Genomic DNA, 27,460 nt, shown 5'->3' with positions numbered 1-27,460 from the left:
ACCAGTTGAAGATCTTTCTTGTGAAATAATTGGCTTTTCAATCAAATCAGAGTGGCCTTGAAGTGTTGTGTGAAGAATGCATTGAATTAAAGAAACATAGAAATTCATCACACAAACCAAGTCATTAATTCATTTTCTTAGTAGAAACTAGGAACTGCAGGTACTGGTTTACAAAGAAGACACAAAGTGCTGGAGTAACTCAGCAGGTCAGGCAGCATCCCATGGATATGTGACGTTTCAGGTGGGCACCTTTTGTCTGAAGAAAGGTCCCTTATCTGGATTCACTTGCCAGGTTTTACACCCCTTTATCCTTATCTCTTTCTACCAGCTCCCTTCCCTCTGCTTCATCAGTTTGAGGAAGAGTCCCAGCCCGAAACATCACCTATCCATGTTCTCCAGCGATGCCATCTGACCCACTGAGTTACTCCAGCAATTTGTGGGGTTTTTTTTCCACTCATTTTGCATGCCTAGGAAAAGGGATGTTGGATTCATCTGATTTCCCAGCACTCAGTACGTGGCCTTGTAGATTACAGCATTTCAATTAGTAATCCAAGTGCTTCTTCATTGAAACAAAGTGTCTGATGTGATTGCCCTTTTAGTTCTGGAACCCACTGCTCTTTGAATTATCCTATCTTCATCCCCCTTATCATGTTTCTAACAATAACATTAATACTGTGCCTCTCTTGGTTGATGGTCTTATCACCGAGCCACGCAGCTACTTCATGTTCATCCTGGTCAATTCACCTACTAAGTTGACTGTGAACCCATTTGTGAACCCAACCTGCATGGTTGGTTGACTGGGAGATGCCTAGTTGGCAGCAAAGACCAGGTAGACTCAGGAGGTGGAAAAGGGAACACAGTGACCATTTTGGCACCCAGCAGTAACACAAAACTAACAGGCCCACAATTTTATACACAACAGTTAGAACTCACCTCAGTTACCAACATTACAGAGGAGGTCCTTTAGTCTTGATCTACCATCATTTAGTAATATTATTTCCCTTTCTAATTGCTTGCTGAACCTGCATGCTTGTTTTTTTGTAACAAAAAAGTAAACTGCTGGAGGGATGCACCAGGGTCAGGCAGAATCTGTGGAAGGAAATGGACAAATGACATTTTGGTTTTGGACCCTTCTTCAAGCCAAAAGGCTTCTCCACTGGGGCAGAAATTGATATCAAAACATGGGGGGGGGGGACACACAATTTCTTGGTGGCCATGTGCACGGGCACACGCATACTCGAGGCTTTGGAGGCTTTGGCCGTGGGCCCAGTGGACGGTAACATTGGGAGCTGACCTGGTTGGTGACCGACTCTGAACTCCAGCAACAGCAGCTTCGTCTGGCCCAATTCGTGAGGCTTGAATCGGCCCATTCGCTGGGCCTTTCATCGCCCGGCACAGCTTAAAATCGGCCGGCGGGAGCTTCAACATCAGGAGCCTCAATTGCCTCGACACAGCAGTTTGACTTTAAGTCGCTCCGGGCGATGAAAAGCCCTTGCGAATGGGCTGAGTCAGCCCTTAGAAAGTGTCTGATACCTGCTTGAATCTTTCAAATGCTACAATGTGATAAATAATACTTAAACAAATAAAACTGAAGCAAATAAAGGCAAACAGAAGAACCAACCTTGGAGGGGGGAGAGAGAGAGAGATGGTACAAATATACTAAATAACGTGAGTGACCTGAATGAGGACTTACCTGCAAGCCAGCCAGGAAACCCGTTCCGACCGAATCCCTTAATGACCCATTTAAATCAGATACTGTTTAAATCTTTCCCATCCACCAATACATCCAATTAATTCAAATGGTAATTGTACCCGCATCAGACAGCTTTAAGAAATTCTCTGTGAATACCTTCAGTAATGCTTGAAGGTCAAAACAAAATTGGTGACACATCGTGTTAATACAATGTTAACAGAGACATTTAACAAGCACTTAACAGTGACACCCCCACTGTCTCTCAAAAAGTAGAGATTTTAATAGATTTTTAATCACAAAATTTCAAAATCCGGATTACAAAAAAAATAAACCTCTCCTTATCTGGATTAACCTGCCAGTCCCTGTTCCATCCTCCCCCTTATCTCTTCCTACCAGTTCTCTTCCTTCTGCTGCATTTGCCTGAGGAACAGTGCCAACCCAAAATGTCATCTGTTCATTTCCCTTCACAGATGCTGCCTGACTCATTGAGTCCTTCTAGCAGTCTGCTTTTACTCAGGATTCAAGCATCTGCAGTTTGCTTTTGTCTCCCGTTTCTTTTTGGTGATCTGTACAACGACATGCGGTTCATTTTAAACAGCAGAATTTCCCAATGTCATCATTTTGAAAGAAATTATGCTTTTCTGGTTTCTGCAACAAAGTGGATGATCTCCCATTTTAAACATCTTATACCTCGTCTGCTATATCCATCTGATTTCTCACTCGGCCTGTCCATATCCCTATAAAAACTCTACATCTCCTTCTTACTAATTCCACCTAATTTTGTTTCATTAGAAAATTATAAAAATGCATTTGGTCCCATCAGCCAAATTTATATTCATAGATTGAGAAACGTTAGGGTTCAGGCATTGATCCTTGTTGTACAGCTCATTATTCCCACTCTTTCTTTACTTTAGACTTTAGAGTTACAGGGTGGAAACAAGCCCTTTGGCTCACCGTGTCCGCACTGACCAGCAATCACCCCGTACGCTAACCTACACACACTGGGGACAATGTTACAACTTACAACGCCAATTACCTACAAACCTGTATATCTTTGGAGTGTAGGAGGAAACTAGAGCACCCAGTGAAAACCCATGAGGTCACAGAGTGAACGTACAAACTCCATACAGATAGCACCCGTAGTGAGGATCGGACCTGGGTCTCTGGCACTGAAAGGCAGCAACTCTACCGCTGCGCCACCATGCCGCTCCATGCCTGTTCTCTTTCTACCCGTTTCCTTTCTGCCTGTTAACCAATTCTTAGCCAGTTAACCAATTCTCAATCCATTCCATAATACAATTCCCAGTCCCATGTCTTCTAACCTTCTTGACTCACCCACAATGTGAGACCTTATTGGAAGCCCTCTCAAAATCTGAATACACCATGTCCACATGCTCCCCTTATTTATTCTACAAGTCACATCTTCAAAGATCCCCAATAGATGGTGAAGCAGTCTGACCTCTCACCTTGCAGTCCAGGTTATATCTTTGTCAATTTCTTTCATACTTGGCGCACGGTGGCACAGTGGTAGAGTTGCTGCCTTGCAATGTTTGCAACCCCAGAGACCTGGGTTCGATCCCGACTATGAGCGCTGTCTGTACGGAGTTTGTACGTTCTCCCCGTGTCCGTGTGGATTTTCTCCGAGATTTTCGGTTTCCTTCCCCACTCCAAAAACATGCAGGTTTGTAGGTCTTTTTTAGCTCGGTGTATGTGTAATATTTGTCCCTCGTGTGTGTAGGATAGTGTTAATGTGTGGGGATTGCTGGTCTGTGTGGACTCGATGGGCCAAAAGGCCTGTTTCCGTGCTGTAAACTGAACTAAACCTCTCTAGCTGTGGTCTAAACAGTCATTTTGTACAGTTTAAGCACAAACTTCTTGTTCTCGCAATCTTTGCTCTTCCAGGAGGTAAGGTACTGAGATATGTGGCAGTAATGATATCAGCTATGAGGATGTGGGCTAGTAATTATAACCATTAAGGGCCTGACCCACTTTCCCGAGTTATTCACGAATTCTCATGAGTTATTCACGAATTCTCCCGAGTTTTCAAACTCGCAGAATGTTCGTAACAAGTCCGTAGGAGTCCGTGGATATTTTGTAGCGGCTCGTTATGCCAGCCGTAGGTACTCGGGGCATCAGGTAAAGCCCTTGTCCCACTTTCCAGAATTACTCACCAATTTCCCCCGAGTTTTCACCTTGATTCAAACTCGGAGATGCCAGCCGTAGATTCTCGGGGCTATTTCTTTCTACTCGTGGACATTTTTCAACATGCTGAAAAAACGTCCTGACTTACCTGATACCCCGAGTACCTACGGCTGACATTACAAGCCACTACAAAATATTTACGGACTGCTACGGCCTCTTACGGACTCACTACGGACTCCTATGGACTCGCTATGGACATTCTCCGAGTTTGAATCAAGGGGATAACTTGGGAGAATTCGTGAGTAACTCGGGGAAAGTGGGACAGTGGCTTAAATCGGGACTTTTTTCGGCCTGATGAAAAATGTCCACAAGTAAAAAAATAGCTCGAGTACCTATGGCTGGCATAACGAACCGCTACGATATATCCACAGACTCCAAGGCCACCTACGGATTTGTTACGAACATTCTGCGAGTTTGAAAACTCGGGAGAATTTGTGAATAACTCGGTAAAGTGGGACAGGCCCTTTAGCCACACTCTTGAAAGTTGACAGGTAATTAATCCTCCACTTCAAAGTGGTCAACAACAGGAAAGCCAGGAGGTCTTAGAAGCAAGCAGATGTTGTGTAAACAGCTCCATCTGTTAGTATCACCAGATTGCCTTCAGAGGATTTGGAAATAGAAATGCCATGAAGCTTTGTTCATAACATATATTTTGATGTACAAAATTATGTCATACATAACGACATGATTTTCCAAAATGGTTCATTGGTCTGGAAAGACAGTACTCAGTTTCAGTTTTGTAGTTTTAGAGATACAGTCCGTGGAAACAGGCCCTTCGGCCCACCGAATCCACTCCGTTCTACCCTACCCACTGAGCTATTCAACCAATAAATCTGCATGTCTTTGAAATGTGAGAGGACAGTGGAGCATCTGGAGAAGACGCACGCGGTCATGGGGAGAATGTACAAACTCCGTACAACAGCACTCATAGTCAGGAGTGAACCGAGGTTTCAGATGCTGTCATTACAAAAAACTATCATTGAGCTATTTCAACATTTCATGGATATAATTGACATTGAAAAGATTTTATTCATTTCTATTTTGCAAGGAATAAATAGCAGATGTTCAGTTTAGATTCTTAAAATTAACATGTATAAAATTATAATGTTGTGTATGTTAACTAATTGTACAATTTGCTATACTGTACTATATGCATTTAAGATAAGTGAAGGAAACTACAATGCCCTCCATAATGTTTGGGAATAAGACCCGTCATTTATTTATTTGCCTCTGTACACAATTTGAGATTTGTAATAGAAAAAAATCACACGTGGTTAAAGTGCACATTGTCAGATTTTATTAAAGGCCATTTATATACGTTTTGGTTTCACCATGTAGAAATTACAGCTGTGTTTATAAAAAGTCCCCCTCATTTCATGGCACCATAATGTTTGGAACACATGGCTTCACATGTGTTTGTAATTGCTCAGGTGTTTAATTGCCTCTGTAATGCAGGTATAAGAGAGCTCTCAACACCTAGTATTTTCTCCAGTCTTTCCATCACTTTGGAAACTTTTATTGCTGTTTATCAACATGAGGAATAAAGTTGTGTCAATGAAAGTCAAAGAAGCCATTATGAGACTGAGAAACAAGAATAAAACTGTTAGGGACATCAGCCAAACCTTAGGCTGACCAAAATCAACTGTTTGGAACATCATTAAGAAAAAAGAGAGCACTGGTCAGCTTACTAATTACAAAGGGACTGGCAGTCCAAGGAAGACCTCCACAGCTGATGACAGAAGAAACTTTTATAAATCTCTCCCTGCACTGGAGACCCGACCTTTTCTCGTCAGGTTTCCGTTGTCGTTGGGGCCGCAACGAGGAACGGCCTCCAACAGGAGTCAAGCCGGGGACTCTGGTCTATGACTCACCGTCCGCAGGGATTTCCGAACAGAAATATGGAGCGCTACAGGCAGCGCTGTTGCTGCCGCCGCTGGTTAGCTGCTGTTACCCGAGAGTTTGCCAACGGCAGTACTTAAAAGAGCAACCGGGAGCAGTCCCTGGAGGGAGACCGAAAAAGGTCTTGTGGACAGACGAGACCCGAAGATTGCGGGGGGCTGTCCCTCCAGGAGCGGGGCCTAATCTGTGAGTTTGGAATGGTGTCTTTGACCTTCAAGCGCGCCGGGGGGTCGAACACCAAGTCCCGGGAGGTCACTGGAATTCACCTTCATGTTCGAATGGCCGTGGGACATCCCGCGACCTCCAGCTAGGTCGCAGAAAATTTGACTCAGACATGTTGGGGGGAGAGTGCAGCAGAGATAAAATTTGGCCTCCATCACAGCGATGGATGGATGTTTATGTAAATTATGTTGCGCAGTGGGTCTATGTGTTATGTATGGCTGCAGAAACGCATTCGTTTGGACAAGGGGTCCAAATGACAATTAAATGTATCTTGTATCTTGTATCTTGATTGGCTCATTGGAGTTTTCAGGACCAAGGAAAACCGACCGGTAAGTAGAATTCCCACTAAACTTTATTATACTCTTAAAAGTGTCCCCACTCCTTCTTCCTTCTCCCCCTCCCCCCCCCCCCCCCCCCCCCCCCCCCAAACTAGCCCCCAGAACAAGCATAAGCTAAAGATGGCTGCAATACAGACCTGGGACAGCATTAAGGGCCTGTCCCACTTGGGCGACCTAATCCGCAAGTCCAGAAGAGTGTCTTCCACCTTCAAGCCATCCACTCTCCTGGAAAGCCTCGCTGGATCGACCGGCCGCATTAACAACGCGAGCTGAATCGACCGAACTGTGAGCTGCATCTACCGACCGCACACACACTCACACACACACAAAGACATCGCAAAAGCGGGGGCCAAGGAAAGCGAAGGAACGCTGTCTGTGCGATGAAGAGGAAGGAAAACGGCTGCCACAATTTACGGTAAGTCCTTTAGAGAGTGCAGGGGGGGGGGGGGGGGGGGGGGGGGGTGGGGTTGGGAGGAGAAGAGAGGAGAGAGAAGGGGGGGGGGGAGAGAAGGATTGGAGACACTTTTAAGATGTATAATAAAGTTTAGCGGGTCGGTCTTCCTTGGTCCTATGCTCCAAGCTCCAATGAGCCAATCATAATGCCTGGTCAGCGAAGGAGATTGCCTACGGCTGCCCTCGACTGCCTGTAAGTAAATAGCGACCCCACTCCACTGCACTACGAGTTAAAAAGACCCATGCCGACCAAATTTTACTTGGGGAAACATTTTTCAACGTGCAGAAAGATTTCCGCGACCTAGATGAGGCCACGAGTATTCGGGAACTTCCCTCGAGCATGAAGGAGAGTTCCAGCGACCTCATAGGACCTCCTAGGTCCTCCTAGGACCTCGTGTCGACCATGCTGTGACTTTGAAGATCGAAGACACTCTTCTAAACGCGCAGATTAGGTTGCCCAAGTGGGACAGCCCCTTTACCAGAGAAGACACCCAGCAACTGGTGATGTCCATGAATCACAGACTTCAAGCAGTCATTGCATGCTAAGGATATGCAACAAAATACTAAACATGACTACTTTCATTTACATTACATTGATGTGTCCCAAACATTATGATGTCCTGAAATGGGGGGACTATGTATAAACACTGCTGTAATTTTTACATTGTGAAACCAAAATGTATAAAAATGGCTTTTCTTAAAATCTGACTGTGTAGGTATGTTACAATACTTACCTTCAGTGGCGCTGCAATTCTGCTACTGGCCGTGTACGCAATTTTGGCGCGTTTGAGGGGGTGGGGGGGGTTAAAACGCATTTTTTGTCTGACCTGGTGCTGAATTATATTTTGTTGGAGTGCAAGATGTTGCTAAAGAATCGTTCCAACGGCCGTTCTGTGTGTTTTAAAAAAAAATTTGCCCGACAATTTAATCGCTGGAGTGATATTTAAATCAGTTTCTGAAGCCCTCAATGCCGACAACGGGGCCGGATTTTATGTAGGGGACCAGGTAAAAGAAAGTAGTTTATTTTTATGTATAAAAGTGTTTCTTAAGATGTATTTAATTCACATTTTAAGTTGCGAAACGGTGATTTAGTCCCCGAACAAACCGGCAGTGTATTTGCTGCCGATATGGGGACTAAATCGCTGTAGCCTCAACGTTCCAAATGGTCCCGTTCCAGAAAATCCCACTGGCAAGCTGATTTAAATGGCCATTAATAGTAAGATTAAACGAGAACTTACCAGTTTGAAGTTTGATCTTTATTTTATGAGGAGTTACGTCGAGGGAATACGTGAAGAAGGCCGACCAGGCGCACGCGCATCAAACTTCAAAGCAGCAGTGTGAAATCACAGATGATATACTCTGAAGCATAATAGTAAGCTACTTGATACAAACTTAACTTACCTTTGATCTTATTAGGGTGGGAGCGGAGGGCACGTAGTCCCTCGACATAACTCCTCATAAAATAAAGATCAAACTTCAAACTGGTAAATTCTCGTTTAATCTTACTATTTTACTTCGGAGTCACGTGAGGATTTTAAAGCTTCTGTGATTTCAGGCCGTAGATTGGGTTCCAGCATATCACTGCATTTTGCTTGACTCTATGAGTGAAAAACAGTCAATAACATGCAAACCATCATACTTGTTTAATTCATTAATGGTTTATTTTTTGGTAACATTATGTGTCCCATTTTAATCTCTAGAGACATTTAATACTGAATTCAAAACAGTACCATCAAATACACCAGGGTCTGCAATTTCTTTGTGATAATACTTGTGCAACATACTTTCATTTTCTCAACCTGCGGCCGCAAGGATATGGTCTACTGGAATGTCCAAATCCTTGGCCGCCAAAGTTGCCGCCGCCCTGGTGGAATGAGATTTAAATTTGTCAGTATCAATTCCTGCATCCAATAGCACCTTCTTCAGCCATCTTGAAATTGTTTTTGTTGTCACTTTTTCGTGTGACTTTTTATGGCTGATGAATAATCCAGATTCTACACCTCTAAGATGTTTGGTAGTCTCAATGTAGTATTTTAAATATGTAACTAGACAAAGTCTTTGATCTGCAGGATATGTTGAAAATCAAATTACACCCCGAGACTTCTGGTCTGCTCTGTTTTAGCAGGTCATAGACATAAAACCATATAACAATTACAGCACGGAAACAGGCCATCTCAACCCTTCTAGTCCGTGCCGAACACGTATTCTTCCCTAGTCACATACACCTGCGCTCAGACCATAACCCTCCATACCTTCCCCGTCCATATAACTATCAAATTTATTTTTAAATGATAAAAACCAACCTGCCTCCACCACCTTCACTGGAAGCTCATTCCACACAGCCACCACTCTCTGAGTAAAGAAGTTCCCCCTCATGTTACCCCTAAACTTCTGTCCCTTAATTCTCAAGTCATGTACATAGAATGTAATTTCCTCTGTTTTCATTCCCATTCTGTCTATCCTTAACTTGTGTAATGTTTGTACTCTTTAAGCTGATACTAAAGCCATTAACATGACTACTTTCATCGTAATTTTGTCTACCGACAAATTTGAGATGGGATCACAATCCCTAAGTAGTGATAGTACATCCCTCATATTCCAGATTTCCGTATATCTCAGTTTGGGAGGTTTAGCATTAAAGATGCCCTTCATGTATCTACAAATCAAAGGGTGTGATCCTAGAACTTGATGTTCCGATGGTCTCGATAAGTATGCCAACAAAGCATTCCTTGCTGTGTTGATCACACTACAGCTTAAATTATCATCAAAATGTAATTTTGACAAATTTCTACAACATCTGAAGCGTCTGCAGTGTGGTAAGAAATATTGTGTTGAAGAAACTGTTCCCATTTCTTAATGTAAGACCTAGGGTTGAGATTTTTGATTGGAGAAAGGCTAACTTTGATGAGATGCGAAATGATTTAAAAGGAGTGAACTGGGACATTTTGTTTTATGGGAAGGATGTAGAAGAGAAATGGAGGATATTTAAAGGGGAAATTAAGAGTACAGAATCTTTATGTTCCTGTTCGGTTGAAAGGAAACAGTAAAAATTGGAAAGAGCCCTGGTTTTCAAGGGAAATTGGACATCTTGTTCGGAAAAAGAGGGAGATCTACAATAATTAGAGGCAGCATGAAATGAGGTGCTTGAGGAGTATAAGGAATGCAAAAAGAATCTTAAGAAAGAAATTAGAAAAGTTAAAAGAAGACATGAGGTTGCTTTGGCAAGTAAGGTGAAAGTAAATCCAAAGGGTTTCTACAGCTATATTAATAGCAAAAGGATAACGAGGGATAAAATTGGTCCATTGGAGAGACAGAGTGGACAGCTATCTGCAGAGCCAAAAGAGATGGGGGAGATATTGAACAATTTATTTTCTTCGGTATTCACCAAGGAGAAGGATATTAAATTATGTGAGGTAAGGGAAACTAGTAGAGTAGCTATGGATACTATGAGTTTCAAAGTAAAAGAAGTACTGACACTTTTGAAAAATATAAAAGTGGATAAGTCTCCAGGTCCTGACAGGATATTCCCTAGGACATTGTGGGAAGTTAGTGTAGAAATAGCTGGGGCTATGACAGAAATATTTCAAATGTCATTAGAAACGGGAATAGTCCCCGAGGATTGGCATACTGCGCATGTTGTTCCATTATTTAAAAAGGGTTCTAAGAGTAAACCTAGCAATTATAGACCTGTTAGTTTGACTTCAGTGGTGGGTAAATTAATGGAAAATATACTTAGAGATAATATATATAAGCAACTGGATAAACAGGGTCTGATTAGGAACAGTCAACATGGATTTGTGCCTGGAAGGTAGTGTTTGGCTAATCTTCTTGAATTTTTTGAAGAGGTTACTAGGGAAATTGACGGGGGTAAAGCAGTGGATGTTGTCTATATGGACTTTAGTAAGGCCTTTGACAAGGTTCCTCATGGAAGGTTGGTTAGAAGGTTCAACTGTTGGGTATAAATGCAGGAGTAGCAAGATGGATTCAACAGTGGCTGAATGGGAGACGCCAGAGGGTAATGGTGGATGGTTGTTTGTCGGGTTGGAGGCAGGTGGCTAGTGGGGTGCCTCAGGGATCTGTGTTGGGTCCTTTGTTGTTTGTCATGTACATCAATGATCTGGATGAAGGTGTGGTAAATTGGATTAGTAAGTATGCAGATGATACCAAGATAGGGGGTGTTGTGGATAATGAAGAGGATTTCCAAAGTCTACAGTGATTTAGGCCATTTGGAAGAATGGGCTGAAAGATGGCAGATGGAGTTTAATGCTGATAAATGTGAAGTGCTACACCTTGGCAGGACAAATCAAAATAGGACGTACATGGTAAATGGTAGGGAATTGAAGAATGCAGTTGAACAGAGGGATCTGGGAATAACCGTGCATAGTTCCTTGAAGGTGGAATCTCATATAGATAGGGTGGTAAAGAAAGCTTTTGGTATGCTAGCCTTTATAAATCAGAGCATTGAGTATAGAAGCTGGGATGTAATGTTAAAATTGTACAAGGCATTGGTGAGACCAAATCTGGAGTATGGTGTACAATTTTGGTCGCCCAATTGTAGGAAGGATGTCAACAAAATAGAGAGAGTACAGAGGAGATTTACTAGAATGTTGCCTGGGTTTCAACAACTAAGTTACAGAGAAAGGTTGAATAAGTTAGGTCTTTATTCTCTGGAGCGCAGAAGGTTAAGAGGGGACTTGATAGAGGTCTTTAAAATGATGAGAGGGATAGACAGAGTTGATGTGGACAAGCTTTTCCCTTTGAGAATAGGGAAGATTCAAACAAGAAGACATGACTTCAGAATTAAGGGACAGAAGTTCAGGGGTAACACGAGGGGGAACTTCTTTACTCAGAGAGTGGTAGCGGTGTGCAATGAGCTTCCAGTGGAAGAGGTGGAGGCAGGTTCGTTGGCATCATTTAAAATAAATTGGATAGGCATATGGATGAGAAGGGAATGGAGGGTTATGGTATGAGTGCAGGCAGGTGGGACTAAGGGAAAATGATTGTTCGGCACGGACTTGTAGGGCCGAGATGGCCTGTTTCTGTGCTGTAATTGTTATATGGTTATATGTACTGCTTCTAGGTACTTTTTAGAATCTGCAAATCAATAAATCAATACGATCATGTAAAGGATGAAATTCACAAGTTACAGTGTGCACAAGTAGGTTTTCTTTTCTAAAGACATCCATAATGGGTTCAGTCACCATTTTTAACCCTAATGGTTACCATGTTTGTGTGGGCCCATCTGGAACCACCAACAATCCTGAAGCATAATCTTGTTTGATCCTCTGTAGACACCTATTGATGAGACAAAAGGGAGGAAATGCATACAAAACATTCCACCCCAATTTAACGTGTTTCCCAATTTTTTTCACAATTTTGTGAAAAATGTCACGATTTAACATCCATTCTTTATTGTCATTGAAATTTCTTGATCTAGTACGTGCAATTATGTTGAATTTATCTGGTAGGTAAATTGCAGAAAACCAAATATCTTTCTCAATGCACCAGTGCCAAATCATGTTTGCCAATCTGTCACATGCTTTTGACTTGATTCCACCAGTGTGATTGACATATTCCACTGCCGTAGTGTTGTCAATCTGAACCTGTACATGCAAATTTTGTACCTTTCGGCAAAGGGCTTTCAACCCTTGCAACACACTTAGTAATTCCAGATAATTAATGCCATGCGTCTCGAGCAAAGATTCTTCCTCTGCATTACATCTACCTCCACAGCTTGAGATGGCACCCGCAGCTCCCCATCCCAGTGCTCTTGCATCTGTTTGTAAAATGGTAGCTGGTGATTCAATCAGAATTTTCCTGTAAGAGCAATCCACATTTTTAATCCACCATTTTATATCCTCAATTGCTGTGTTAGGTATTTGCATAGGTCTATCGAAATGTCCAGCATGTCTTTTCAATGCTACAATATTTGCTCTCTGCAGCTGCTAATAATGCAGTGGGCCAAGCTGAACAGCTGGGAATGAAGCAATTAACTTGCCCAGCAGACTTGCTACTTGCCTGATTGATGGTTGTTTGCCTGCAATTAGCTCCTTACAACCCTCAATCAATTGCAGCTTTTTGTCCTTGGGTAAACTCACTATCATGTGGCCTGAGTCAGTAGTGAACCCCAAGTATTCAATTATTTTGTTAGGTGTCAATCTGGATTTCTCTCGGTGAATCACAAATTCCATTTTTTGAAATGTAAGTTTTAATTTTAAAACTGAGGCTGTTGCCATGGCTTCAGTATCTCCCACAATTAAAATGTCATCCAAATAAGCCATTATCAAATGGCCTTGAGGTCTTAACAATGCTAAGATTGGTTTCAGCAGTTTTGTAAACAATCTGGGAGCTGAAGTTAAGCTATTAGGCAATGCTTTGTATTGCCACAATTGACTCATCCAGACAATTTCAAATATCTGCGATGTTTAACATGCACAGCCACAGAGTAATATGCATCTTGGAGATCTATGCTTGCCATATAGCATGCTGTTGAAATTAATTGCAAAACATTAGTAAAAGTCTCCATTTTGAAATGTTTATACTGTACAAAAGGGTTAAGACTTGTGAGGTCCAAAATGATCCCACTACCCCCATCCTTTTTTGGTCTAGAGAAAATACTAGATATAAACTGATGGTTGTTATGTTGTTTTCTCTATTACCCCTTTTTTACTCAAAATCTCAAATTCTATTTGAAATATTCTAATCTCTTCTTTAGAGAAATAATGTATTCTTTTTGGAGTATGTTGAGTAGGGGGATTTTAATTCTGGTAAAATTCAATTCTAAACCCCATTATACTGCACAGTATATGTGCATTAGATGTTATTAGCTTCTATTCTTTTAAAAATAATTGTAACCTACCCCCAATTTGTAAGTAGGACACATCTGATATGTTTCTTTCAGAACCAGAACCACCTACCTCAGGGTTTACTGGTGTCACTTTCCGTACCTTGCCCCTTGTGGAAATACCATGTCCTCCACGTCCTGGGGTTGTATGTCCATATCTTGTATGCGAGTACGAGCGACTTGTTCCTTCACCAGTTCCCCTTCGGTATGGATATTGCCTTCTAGCTGTGCTGCCAAACATCGGTGGCTTCATCATCCCGATGGTTATTGATTCTTCGTTGAGAAACTTCAGTTTTTTGGCAAGCACCACACCAAAGAGTAAGTGTGGCAATTATATATTTGATGGTTTACAAAACCCTGCAAACTTAGGATGTATGTTAGGTCTTATCACAGATTTACTCCAAAATGTGCATTACACATCATTCCCATCACATCCTGTTGTGACGTTGTCACATTTCCTTCTTCCAGATCTCTGGAAAATGCCGTAATGCTTGACCCCATTAATTTTAATACCCGCTGTAATCTCATTTCTTGAGACCTTACTGCAGTGCCCATATAATTCCACACTTCTTTGTTAATAGCTGGAACTCCTAACCGAGCACAGTTCTGTGGGATTTTATATTTGTTCTCAATTTCATCCATCGTTGGTCTTCCAAATGATGGGAAAGCAGGTAATTTATATTCTCTGCTATCTCCTCTGATAGAGGTTTTCCCTTGTTAGTGGGACTAGAGAACTTTTGGGCCAGCCCTGGCACTTTTTTTTTTTTGCATTGGGCTCTGGTCCTCAACTGATTCAGAGTATTCTGGATATTCCTCCTCATAATGGGTTTCACCTGGATTTTCATATCAGGTATTACATGCGATGGCTCTATGATAGGCCTACGCTTTTTTGTCCCTCTTTGGGGTACATCAAGCTCTTCCATTGAGCTGTATATTGGCAGCCCACTTTTGGGTGCTGCTCCATATTCTGGATCTCCTGTAGACCAATGCCTGTATTGTCTTTCAGACATTTCTGGTGCTGCCTCCGTGTCAGGCCAGCCCTTTTTTCCTCTTTGAGGTACATCAAGCTCTTTCATTGAGCTGTATATTGGCAGCCCACTTTTGGGTGCTCCTTCATATTCAGGATCTCCTGTAGACCAACGCTTGTATTGTCTTTCAGGTATTTCTGGTGCTGCCTCCGTGTCAGGTCAGCCCATATATTCATCTTTATCATCAGGCATTTCAGTCGCTGGCTCAAATCTGGGCCAACGTTTCCCAAAACCTCTTCTGGGTGTTCCATGCGGTTGCTCTTTAAGTCCGCGTTTTTTATATTCCTTCTGGAGTTTGTTTTTACCCATGAGGAATTCCAGTTTATAAATTCTATAGTTCAGACTCCTCAGAGTCTTCCAGGCCTATTATTTCTTTATGGCCTTGCTCCCTGTGGGAGTTTCAACGGGACTTTTTCCCCCGTGTAAAATAGTTATTTCTTTACAATCGACTTTTTAGTCGGGCGCCCGCAACTCTCAGACACTTTGTCTTATTGAGTGCTTACTGCGGTGCGCTTACTATTCTTCCTCCCACCTTTCTCCATACATCAGACTTGCCTGTGTCTCTGCAAGCAGTCTCCAGAGAAAAGCAGCCTGAAATGAAAGTAAAATACTTACGTTCAGGTTTTCTTTCACTCACTGCTTGGAGGTTCCACACGTCCTGCCACTGTCGCAGCGCTATGCGTCTGATGAGATGACGCGCATGCGCCTGGACGGCCTTCTTCACGTAGTCACTCACGTGACTCAGAAGTAAAATTTACAGGTATTAAACATTAAATTCCTTCCATTTGGCCTATAAACCCATGACAATGAGATTTAAAAATTGTTATATTCTGAATTCTTGTGTTATTGTTATTTGGACACATAGGCTATCTCAAAAATGTTAATCTATTCTTAAGAAATGGATAGATGTTTAAATCTAGTAATTGAATTTTGTAATTAGCTACAATTAGGTAACTAACTAACTATATGCTTTAATTTCAAGTCATCTAAGTAAGATTGTTTCATATTTGTTTCAGACTGCATCAATCCATAATAACTGAAAATTTCTTTCAGTTCTCTTAAATTTTAAGAAAGTTATGGGCTTTTAAATGTACTCGATCACAGCTTTTGTGTTTAGTCAATAAAAAAGCAATAGGGAACAAGATGCCAATTTCCGAGTATGAAAATGGCCATAACATTTTTAATACTGAAGATATGAAAGTGAATTAGGTGTCAAATTAAACTTCTTTTTACGCTTTATCTGATGGGATAAATTAAAGACTTTTATTTTTTTAATCTCAAAATTTTGTAACATTGCTACAATGTGCACCATAACCATCTGAGATTTTTTATATTACAAATCTTAAATTGTGTACAGAGGCAAGTAAATAAATGATGCTTTTTAAAAAAATTATGGAGAACACTCTATGTCACGACAGTGGAACAATTAAATTCTTACTTGCTGCAGCGTAACTGGCCTGTAAAAGCAATAAACATAGATAGCTTGTAATGAACCAAAAATGTAAAACATTAATAACCACAATACTAGTACATAAGGTCATTGCTACAACTAAAGATAGTCCACTGAAGTTCATAGTTGAGGTTAGTGTTGTGTGATGTTCAAAAGGCTGATAATTGTTGGGAAGAAGCTATTCTTGAATCTGATGATTAGGGTTTTCTGACTCCTATACATTCTTCTTGATGGTTGGAGTGAATAGAATGATGAATAAAATGCTGATCAAACGGGCTTCTTTCTCATGGAAAATGTTAAGCATCTTGAGAGTTGTTGTGCTACAATAATCTAGGCAAGTGGAGAGCATTCCATCACACTCCTGACATCTGATTTCTAAGTGATAAAAAGGCTTTGGTGTGGTGACTTGCTGCAGGATACCCCTTCTCTATCCTCTTGTAGCTACACTGTGTATGTGGCTGGTATAGTTGAGTGTCTGATCAATGGGACTCCAAGATGTCGATGATGGGGTGCTTATAGATGGTAGTGACATTGAACGTTGACTAGATCGTTGGATTCTCTTGTTGGAGAAGGTTATGGTCTGGTATTTTTTGGGGCACAAGTGCTACTTGCCCTCAATCAGCCTATTGTCTCAGTCTTGCTATTTGCAGACATTGACTACTTCACTTTGGACCTTATGATCTAAGGAAGTCATTGATGAATTAACTGAAGATGGATTCAGGCATTGTACTGAGGAATACCTGCAGTGATATTCCAAGGTAGACATAATTGACTTTAAACTTTAGACTTAAGAGATCCAGCATGGAAACAGGCCCTTCGGCCCACTGAGTCTGCGCTGACCAGCGATTACCAACTAACACTATCCTACACACTAGGGGCAAGTTACAATTTTACCGAAGCTAATTAACTGACATACTTGTACATCTTTGGAGTGTGGGAGGAAACCGGAGCACCCGGAGATTACCCACATGGGCACTCTGTACGGACATCACCCATAGTCAGGATTGAACCCAGGTCTTTGGCGCTATGAGGCAGCAACTGATACATTCTAAAGACACCGTTAGCCACCGTGCTGCCCCCTATCCAATAACCATCTTCCCTAATGTGAGGCATGACTCCAACCATGGAAGTGGTAGGATTCTTTTGGGATGACTATTTGAAGGAGCATCTGGACAGGTCTGTGGGGCAGTTCTCCCAGTCTCTCATGCTAGTCTCACTATTTATAGGAGGACTTTGTAATGAGGTGGTCCGTCTGTTTTACTTGTTCTCTTTTTCAATGCAGCAACTATAATACAGTTTAGTAGCTGCTGGGGCTCATCAAGTCAACCACATTGATTTGTCTGGGGTCATCTACAGGCCAGATTGGATATGGATGGCTGATTTCTTACCCTTAAGGGGCTTTAATGAGACAGAGGGGTTTTCACTTGACTCTTGTCTCAATCTGACATCAAAATCTGTGTGCACTGCCCGTTCTCTATAGATATAGTTTTCTCACAGAAACGAGTAAAAAATAAATCTCAAGACATAATTGCACAGTTCTGATTTGTGATTGGCACTAGCTCAGTAGAAACTGTAAGTTCCAATGTATGTGCAGATCAGTTGTGGGGAATTGAACACAAATTTCATCTAATACTACTTCATTATAATGGTTTGGTTTATTCACTCTTCAATCTGGTTGGCATCCCAGAAAACATATGGCTCAGTCCAATGAGGCTTATAACCTTATGGCTAAACACCATCTACCCGGAACAGAATCTAATGGGAATGAGCTTGAATGTGAACCAAATCTGCTAAGTGCTGTCCTTTAGAAACAGATTAAAAGAATCATTATGTTTAGTTTAGTTTAGCTTCGAGATCCAGCGCAGAAACAGGCCATTCAGCCCACCGGGTCCGCGCCGACCAGCAATCCTTGCACACTAGCGCTATCCTACACACACTCGGGACAATTTACATTTCTACCAAGCCAATTAATCTATAAACCTGTATGTCTTTGGAGTGTGAGAGGAAACCGACGATCTCGGAGAAAACCCACGCGATCACGTGGAGAACGTACAAACTCCGTACAGACAGCACCCATAGTCAGGATCGAAACTGGGTCTTCAACACTACAAGTGCTGTAAGGCAGTAACTCTACCTCTGTGCCACCGTGCCGCCCTAATGGTTAATTATGGTTTAAACATTTTTTTTATTTGCATAAATATATGTTTCTGGATAAATTTATGTTGTCAATATCTATGCACCAGAATAATAACCAAAATGAAACTAGTGTTGAAACTATATGGTGAGATAGATGTTACTGATACATGCTTTTATTTACTATGTTAATGAGGGCATTCATCTAGTTTGAGAATGGCTAAAATATTTTATTTCCAATACAAACTAGCTAGACACTAAATGCTGGAGTAACTCAGCGGATAAGACAGTATGTGTAAAAAAGAACTGCAGATGCTGGTTTACACTGAAGATATACACAAAATTCTGGAGTAACTCAGCGGGTCAGGCAGCATCTCTGGAGAAAAGGAATAGATGACATTTCAGGTCACAACCCGTTAAGGCAGCATTCCTGGAGAGCATGGACAGGGAACGTTTTGGGTTGGGACCATTGTTCAAGGGAATGGTCCCGACCCAAAACGACACCTCCAGAAATGCTGTCTGACCAGTTGAGTTACTGCAGCATTTTCTGTTTTCCTTGGTAAACCAGCATCTGCAGTTCCTTATTTCTACAAACTGGCTATATGTTTTGTTTATGTAAGCATTGAATAGGTATGTTACAAAACCTACCTGAATCGTCATTGGGAATCTGCCCTCAGGCAGGCCCGCAATTTTGGCGCTGTTTGGAGGGGGCGGGTTTAAAACGCGATTTTTACTAGGCTGTACTAATCGCACATGTTCAGCCTAGTAAATCATTAACGAAAAATCGCTGCAAGACCCGGTCGCAAAAGGTATTATTAGTTTTATAGGCCTCGATAATATAGTTATAATAGATTTAAATTTACTGTTTCATTCCGCAATCTGTCGCAGCCCCAGGGTTTTATAGAGCAAACAATTAAAGGTATGTACCTTATTTTTACATTAAATGGGGCATATATATAACCCTGAATATCAAGTTATCTATAGCGAATAGCTCATTTTGGGCTTTTTATATCCCGCAGTATTTTTCTCGGCATTTGAGGGCACTAATCCAGCGCGATGTCAACATTCTAAACCGGCGCGTTCCACATGAACCCACTAGAAAGCCGATTTAAATGGGCATTTATTTACAGCAATTGAACACTAAATTCCTTCCATTTGGCCTATAAATTAATGTAAATTAGATATAAAAATCATGTTATATTGTGAATTATTTGTGAATAATCTTTGGACACTTAGGCTATTTAAAAATGTTAATCTTTCCTTAAGAAATGGGCGTTTGACAATCCAAGATCACAGCTTTTTTATAATGTCCATTGAAAATCAATAGGGAACAAGATGCTAATTTCCGAGCATGAAAATGGCCATAACTTTTTTAATACTTGAGATATGAAAGTGAATTTGGTGTCAAATTAAACTTATTGTTATGCTTTATCTGATGGGATAAATTGCAGACTTGATTTTTTAAATCTCAAAATTTTGTAACATTGCTACATTGAATGGTAGTGTTTCAAATTTAGAGTACCAGAGAATTAGCCCTAGTTCTCTTTTGGGTCAACTACATAGTGGATGGACTTAAGAACAGAAAATGCTGGAAATACTCAGCATGTCAAACATTAACTGTGAAGAGAGAAAGTTTTTAGGCCAATGACCTTCCTTGGTTGGATACACTGGCTGAGCCTTTGTGGAACTTACAGAGGTTTTACTGTAATTTGAATGTGTTGCTGTGGGAGTATTTTCGTTCTCAAACCAAGATTAATATGCTGTTATAAAATTAATGATGTGACATTTAAAATGTATTGCGCATGCTACAAGGATTAATTATTGATTGTTGCTGCTATCTTATTGAGAGGTGGACTGTGTAGAAATTCCAGCTGTGCAAATGGAGAAAGAATGGGGGAGGGGAGTTGTTAACCCTTAAAAAGATGGCCTTGGATGTGGCCAAAAATTAAAAATCCGAATCAAATATCCAGGCTGCCATTCCCACCCCACTTCTCATGAACTGGGTTGATTGTTGAAACCTTTCGAGGAGTCTCGACCCAAAACATCACCTCACCATGTTCTCCAGAGATGCCGTCTGACCTGTTGAGTTATTCCAGCATTTGTGTGCTTTTGAGGAGTCTGTATGACACTGTTCCAACTACACCTTTAAATTAGCCAATGACACCACCATTGTTGGATGAATTACAGGTAATGACGAGTCAGAGTATTGGAGGACAACCAATCATCAGACTGACTGGTGCTCGAAGAACAACCTTGCTCTCCACGGCAGTAAGACCAAGGAGATGATTGTTGAAGGGGTAGGTCTGCGAATCCACAAACCTATCTTCATTGGTGGGTTGGAGATGGAGAACATCATCAACGTAATATTCCTGGGTGTGCATATGTCTGAAGATCTGCCCATGGCCCCGCACATTGATGCAATCATGATGAAACCCCAACCCATCAACTCCTTGATTTCTTTAGAGGGTTGAGGAGATTTAGTTGTCAATGAACACTCTCTTGAACTTCTACAGGTGTATGATAGAGAGCTTATTGACTGGTTGCATCAAGGCCTGACTCGCTACTCGAATGCATAGGAACAAAGTAGTGGACATTGCCTGTTCCATCACAGATACTGACCTCCCCAACATCAAAGGGATCTATAGGAGGCACCAGCTCAAAAGGGTATAGGAAGGAACTGCAGATGCAGGTTTAAACCAAAGTTAGTCATAAAATGTTGGAGTAACTCAGCGGGCCAGGCAGCATCCCTGGAGAGAAGTAATGGGTGAATTATTGGGTTGAAGAAGGGTCTGAAGAATGGTCTCTATCCAAAACATCACCCATTCCTTCTCTCCAGAGATGCTGCCTGTCCCGCTGAGTTACTCCAGCATTTTGTGTTATCGTCAGCTCAAAAAAGGTAGCTAGCATTCTCAAGGTCTCATACCACCCAGGCCATGTTCCCATTTCTCTCCTGCCACTGGAAATAAGGTATAGGAGTCTGAAAACTGACCTCCAGGTTCAGGAACATCTTCTTCCTAAAAGCCATTAGGCTCGAGAACACTACAAATATCAACTAAACTACAAGCTATGAACTGTTTTGTTGCACTTGGCCTTTTTACATTAATATTGATTTTGTTTTAAACATTGAACTTTTTGTTCTTTGTTCTGTCATCAATGAGTACTGTGTTTACAGATCTATTATGTTGTAGCAAGTAAGAATTTCATTGTTCTGTTTTCAGTACCTATGGCAATTAAACACTCTTGACTCTTCCTTCATTGCAAATGAATGAAGTAACAAATGAGTCTCACAAATCAACTCCCAAATTCCATTCAATTCAATGGAGTGTTCCAATGGTTAATCAACTGGCCTGAGGGGGAGTTGGGCTGCTCAATTCAAACACATTCTGGCTAAGTATTGTGTTCACATAAGCATCTGATTGGCAGCTTTTCAAATTTAGCTAACTTCTTGATTTTCTTTTTGGCTCTGATATTTGTTTGCACCATGGATTAAAAATCTCATCTCTTCAAATGAAGGAATCCATCTGGGATTTCAAAAGTGTATCTTTAATATTGAAGGTAAATCTGAATAATAGCACCAAAGTGTTCAATAGCCAAATACTTTCATAGCTGGAGAGGTAATTAGATAATAATAGACGCAAATAAACGTTAGAATTAAACATTATTGTTGTTTTGTGCTATGTTTCAAGCTTGTTGGACAAACAATGCACTTGCCTGTAAGTGGCAGCACAAGTGGAGAGACTGTTCAAGCAGGCATGTGCATGCTTGGTCGGGGCGTAGAATATAAGAGATGGGATGATATGTTTACAAGTTTACTAAATGCTGGGTAGATCACACTTGGAATGATGTGTTTCCATTTCTGGTCACCGCACCAGGAGAGGATGTAGCTGTGCTGGAGAGAATGAGAAGGAGATTCACCAGGGTGTTTCCTGGATTGGAGGCCGTTAGTTATGGAGTGATACAGTGTGGAAACCGGACCTTCGGCCCAACTTGCCCACACCAGAGTTGTGGGAAGGAAATAAGTAGGCCAAGTTTGTTTTCACTGGAGTGAAGGAGGCTTCAGGGGGATGGATATACATAAAATTATAAAAGGTATAGATAGGGTAGATAATCTGAATCTTTTTTCTCGTGATAGGGCTATCAAAAACACGAGGGCATAGGTTTAAGGTGAGGTGGGGGGTGCTGTATTAGCGAGTATTTGAAGGGAAAGGTTTGATGTCCGGAACTCGCTGCCAGACGAAGCGAAGGAGTCAAATACAATCTTATATTTAAGAGACACCTGGACAGGCAGTTAAATAGGTAAGGTATAGAAGGACAGACATAAAATGCTGGAGCAACTCAGCGGCTCAGACAGCATCTCAGCAGAGGGAGTCTGCCTGACCCGAGTCACTCCAGCATTTTGTGTCTCTCTTTGGTATAAGCCAGCATCTGCAGTTCCTTTTTAATTATATTTCAGGCTTTTTTAATTAATTATTATTATAATAATCAGTCGAAATAGGCCAAAATGTTGACGTGGTGGGAAGGGCGAACATCTGTGCTACATGTTTCCATGACTATTAATCTTTTTTCCTGAATAATATTTGCCTGTCATGCCTAATGAGTAAAAGAGGTCACCTGCGATGCTTTGTCACTTTCATGCATGCAAATTGGCAGTAATATTTGGCCAAAAAGGAGCAACAATATCTCAAAACTTATTCAATGGTTGGAAAATGTTCGAGACACCCTGATTTTATAAAAGGTAGCACGTTCAGGTTTCTCTCTTAAGCAAGGTTTGGCGTGGTGGTGTTGTGCAACCTTTCAAAGATTCAAATATCCTGATTTGTGTGATGTCTGCGTTAACATGCCTGGGATGTTGCTACAAGCAAGTTTGTCATTGCACCTGTACCACGCTGTACTTATGCCTGCCTATAAACTCATCTTGACATGAAAATAGGTTATCCATTCATTATTGGGGACATGGTCAGAGGTGTTCCCACATCCCAAGCAGATGTTAATAGTTTTAAGGATGGCAAGAAAAACACATCTGAATACATTGAGTAGTATGAAACCTGAATCCGGAGATAGCAAATCAAAGGTACCCACAACATGGATTGTGTCTGCACTACTCGTGATTGCAAGGGGACTCTTTCAACTATCTAGAAGGAGTTGGCATCTAATGAAATTTAAGTCAGATCAAGAACAAAAGGCAGAGAGCACATTCAGGGTCCCAAAAAGTGGCCCTTGGAAAAGCTTTGAAAGTTAGTGTTTTTAATGCTGAACCAAATCTTTACTGTTGGAGCAGGTTGCTTATCAATAAACCCACTTGAAGGACTATTTAACAGATATATAGTCCAAATAAGAGCACCAATAACTGTTTCAAGCAGCCTGTTAAACATTTATTATTTGCTAATTGTACGTTGTATAGATTCGCTGTAAGGACCATGGTGCAAATGGGTCATTGGTGGACAGCAGTCTGTTTTACAGTCCAATTGATTTTCGTTCCGTGTTTGACATCTTTTCCCCTGGTGGTGATCATAACCAACAACTGCTTGGTCACCAGATCTCACGGCGTCCCACCCCATCATTCTCCTGATTGAACCATCACAATCACAACAGACTCTAACAGACAGGACGGGTTTGTTAAGGTGTAAACCTTAACCCACCCGTCACACAGACAGGAGTGAGAAGCTTGAACATCTGAAATTATGTTCTCCACTTAGTAACCTCTCTATGCTTTATTCCCTGTATTCAGAATCAAGAAAAGTACCCTCTGAACTTTCAACCAACATTGGCAGAAACGCAGAGAGACATAAAATGCTGAAGTAACTCAGCGGGATAGACAACATCTCTGGATAGAAGGAATGGGTGATGTTTTGTGCTGAGATTAAACGAGTTGGGCTAAGATTCTACTTTGGCCAAAATCATCCCTGAACGTATTGAATGGCAGAGCAGCTATGATGGTGAAAACGGTAAGCTCTCGCCTCCATATCTTATCTATTTATGGATGCAGTTGAACATTTTATTCACAACACGTTTAAGATAACATTTCATCGGAGAGGTTTAGCCCAAACTCGAACAAGTGAGAAAGGACTGAGGGAGGAAAATCACCCCTTCAAAATGTGTAATCTGAAGCCACCTCTCCCCCCCATACATTCAATCCTTTAATAGAACATCAAACATGGAACTGTACAGAAGAATGACACAAAATACTGGAGTAACTCAGCGGATCTGACAGCATCTCTGGAGAAAATGGACAGGTGATTTTGAGTCGGGGCCTTTCTTCAGACCTATTGCATGAGGTGGGGGATTGGAAGCAAGAAAAGACCAGGACAAGTCAGTGCTGGCAACAGATGACATCAGGTAGGCAGGATCCCTGATAGGCTGATTGTTGGCGAGGGATGGTGTAGAAACATAGAAACATAAAAAATAGATGCAGGAGGAGGCCATTTGGCCCTTCAAGCCAACACCGCCATTCATTGTGATCATGGCTGATCATCCAAAATCAGTAACCCGTGCCGGCCTTCTCCCCATATCTCTTGATTCAGCTAGGCCGTAAAGCTCTATCTAAATGTCTTTTAAATCCACCCAATGAATTAGCCTCCACTGCCTTCTGTAGCAGAGAATTCCACACATTCACAACTCTCTGGGTGAAAACGTTTTTTCTCATGTCAGTTTTAAATGGCCTCCCCTTTTTGATATGCTGTTTTGATATTTAACTCGCCGAAGATGGAAAATATACTTTATGTATTCAATGGCAGATCTGTGCCATCAGTTATTCAAACATGGTTGCTATTTGGGAAGCTCAGCTACTAGCACTTCATTAAAATGCATTGACAAGCTGCCACCAGCAAGTGACCCATCAATTCTCCTTTATCCCCAATCATGCAGAGCCTTTGGCAGTCAGCCTAATGCACAATTTATATCCTCTTCTCTCCCAGTGAGATTATTATTGATGTTATCCAGAATCTAATCTTAAAGAATCTAATCTTAGGGCAGAGCCAAACCACATTTGATTTCCGAAATCCGCCTAGCATAAGCAGATAAAGAGCAAAGAACATCTCATGCTTTTGAACAGAGTTCTACATTAAAAATACCAGGTTGAATAGATATAGATTACCCCCCCAAATAGGATAGCTCCATTATCAAAGGGATGGCTTTGATTAACATCCCACTGTTTAAAATAGTTCACCCAGTAGCTGCCTGTCTGTAATGTCGTTCCTCCCCTTGTTACACTACCTGCAATGGCTTATTTCAGATAAAAATAACTTCATTTGTTGCATTTCCTTTCATTCTTCATATTTACCTCCATGTTCCCTTTATAAATCTTCCTGCTCATCTTTGTCAATGGATCTTCCACATATTCAGTGAGAGCTGGAGTGATTGGGAGTTAAGAATTTTGCTTCCCTTTCTCAGCATATCTAGTTTGATAATTCAGTTTGTCCTTTTGTTTGTTCTTGTTGGTGATCAAGAGGGTCCTTGATCATTTCACACTATATTTTGTCACTCGTCATATGCTTCTCCCCCTCAAACAATGATGGTAAATTCTCTTCAATATTTTTCAATGTTTTCTACCACATTTCCCGTTCCCCAGCCCCGCACTGCCTGCTTCTACAACCAATATTCCATTCTCGCTCCTCCTCCCCCCAGATGACTTCCCCTGGTCTTCACCTTTCACCCCACCAACCTCCACATCCAAAACATCATTCTCCAACATGTCCGTCAGCCCACTGCCATTTCTGCCATATGCATGGACCGCATGACATATATATCACCTGTCCCTCCCCCCTCACCTCCATCCTAGGACACCAGCAGTACATCCAAGTGAGACAGGTTCATGGGCACTTCCTCTAACCTCATCTACTATATCCTGTGTAGGAAGGAACTGCAGATGCTGGTTTAAATCAAAGATAGACACAAAATGTTGGAGTAACTCAGCGGGGCAGGCAGCATCTCTGGAGAGAAGGAATGGGTGACGTTTTGGTCTTCCAGTCTGAAGAAGGGTCTCGAGCCGAAACATCACCCATTCCTTCTCTCCAGAGATGCTGCCTGTCCCGCTGAGTTACTCCAGCATTTTGTCTATCTTCATACTATATCCTGTGTTCCCATTGTGGCCTCCTGTATACTGGCAAACATTGACTCAGCGATTTTCAAGGTATTGCACTCAGTCTGTCAAGGCCTTCTGGATCTCCTGGTTGCAAACCTTTCTAACTCCCCTTCCCATTCCCATACCAACCTTTCCATCCTGGGCCTCCTCCATTGTCAAAGTGAGGCCACATGCAAACTGGAGAAATAACACCTCATATTCTGCTTGGGTAGCTTCCAACCCAACCATATGAACATTGAATTATCCAATTGTATGTAATTACAAAACACTGCCCCTACATCCCCCACAACCTCACACTCCCCTGTGCCCTACCAGCGCCTATTCTGCCTCCTTCCTCTAGGTTCACAATTCGCAACTCCAATCCTTTTGTCTCACACCTTCTGTCTTTTCATTTCGGGCCTTTGTCCACCATCTGCCTATCAAAACCTCCCCTCACATAAATCAACCTATTACCTGCCAACCTTTGTCCTGCCCTTCATCTCTTCCAGATTTTTTCCTCCCTCTACAATCAGTCTGAAGAAAGGCCTGACCTGTAACATCACCTATCCATGTACTCCAGAGATGCTTCCTGACCCATTGAGTTACTTCAGCACTTTGTGTCTTTTTTTTCTAATAACCAGCATCTGCAGTTCCGTGTTGCTCCATTCGCCCTTCCATTTTGCCCTTTACTTCACATTTATCATTTATTTATCTTTGTATTTCATCTCCTTCCTTCCAACTATTCCAATATCTGTTTACAAGTCACTGAACCCAACACCTTCTACTAACTACCAACTATCCCCTCACTTCGGTTTTGTCAGTTTTAAGATAAAAATCTTATGATTGTACCTGCTTCAATTACTTCTTCTGGCAACTCATTTCACCACTCTTCGTGTAAAAGGTCCACTTTCAGAATCTTATGAAATTTTACCCTTCTGACCTTAAATCCATGCCCTTTAATTCTTCATTCTCCTACCTGGGAAAAAGACTCTAAGCATTCACGCTATCCATTCTCCTCATGATTTGATACACCTCTGTAAGATCATACTTCTGTCTCCTTCATTCCAAAGAATAAAGTCTTAGCCTGCCCAACCTCTCCCTATACCTCAGACCCTCAATTTCTGTCAACATCCAAGCAA

The 27,460-nt window shown here is 41.6% G+C and overlaps 1 pseudogene; it reads left to right on the top strand.

Annotated features, from left to right (window-relative positions):
* Nucleotides 1-20,733, top strand: part of LOC129698552 (uncharacterized) — a 71,147-nt pseudogene extending 50,414 nt beyond the window's left edge.
* The last annotated feature ends 6,727 nt before the right edge of the window (nt 20,734-27,460 follow it).

The sequence above is a fragment of the Leucoraja erinacea genome, chromosome 7, assembly GCF_028641065.1.
Source record: "Leucoraja erinacea ecotype New England chromosome 7, Leri_hhj_1, whole genome shotgun sequence".
Lineage (NCBI taxonomy): Eukaryota > Metazoa > Chordata > Chondrichthyes > Rajiformes > Rajidae > Leucoraja > Leucoraja erinaceus.
Note: the sequence above shows the minus strand (reverse complement) of the source record. Positions and strands in the feature narration are given on the sequence as shown.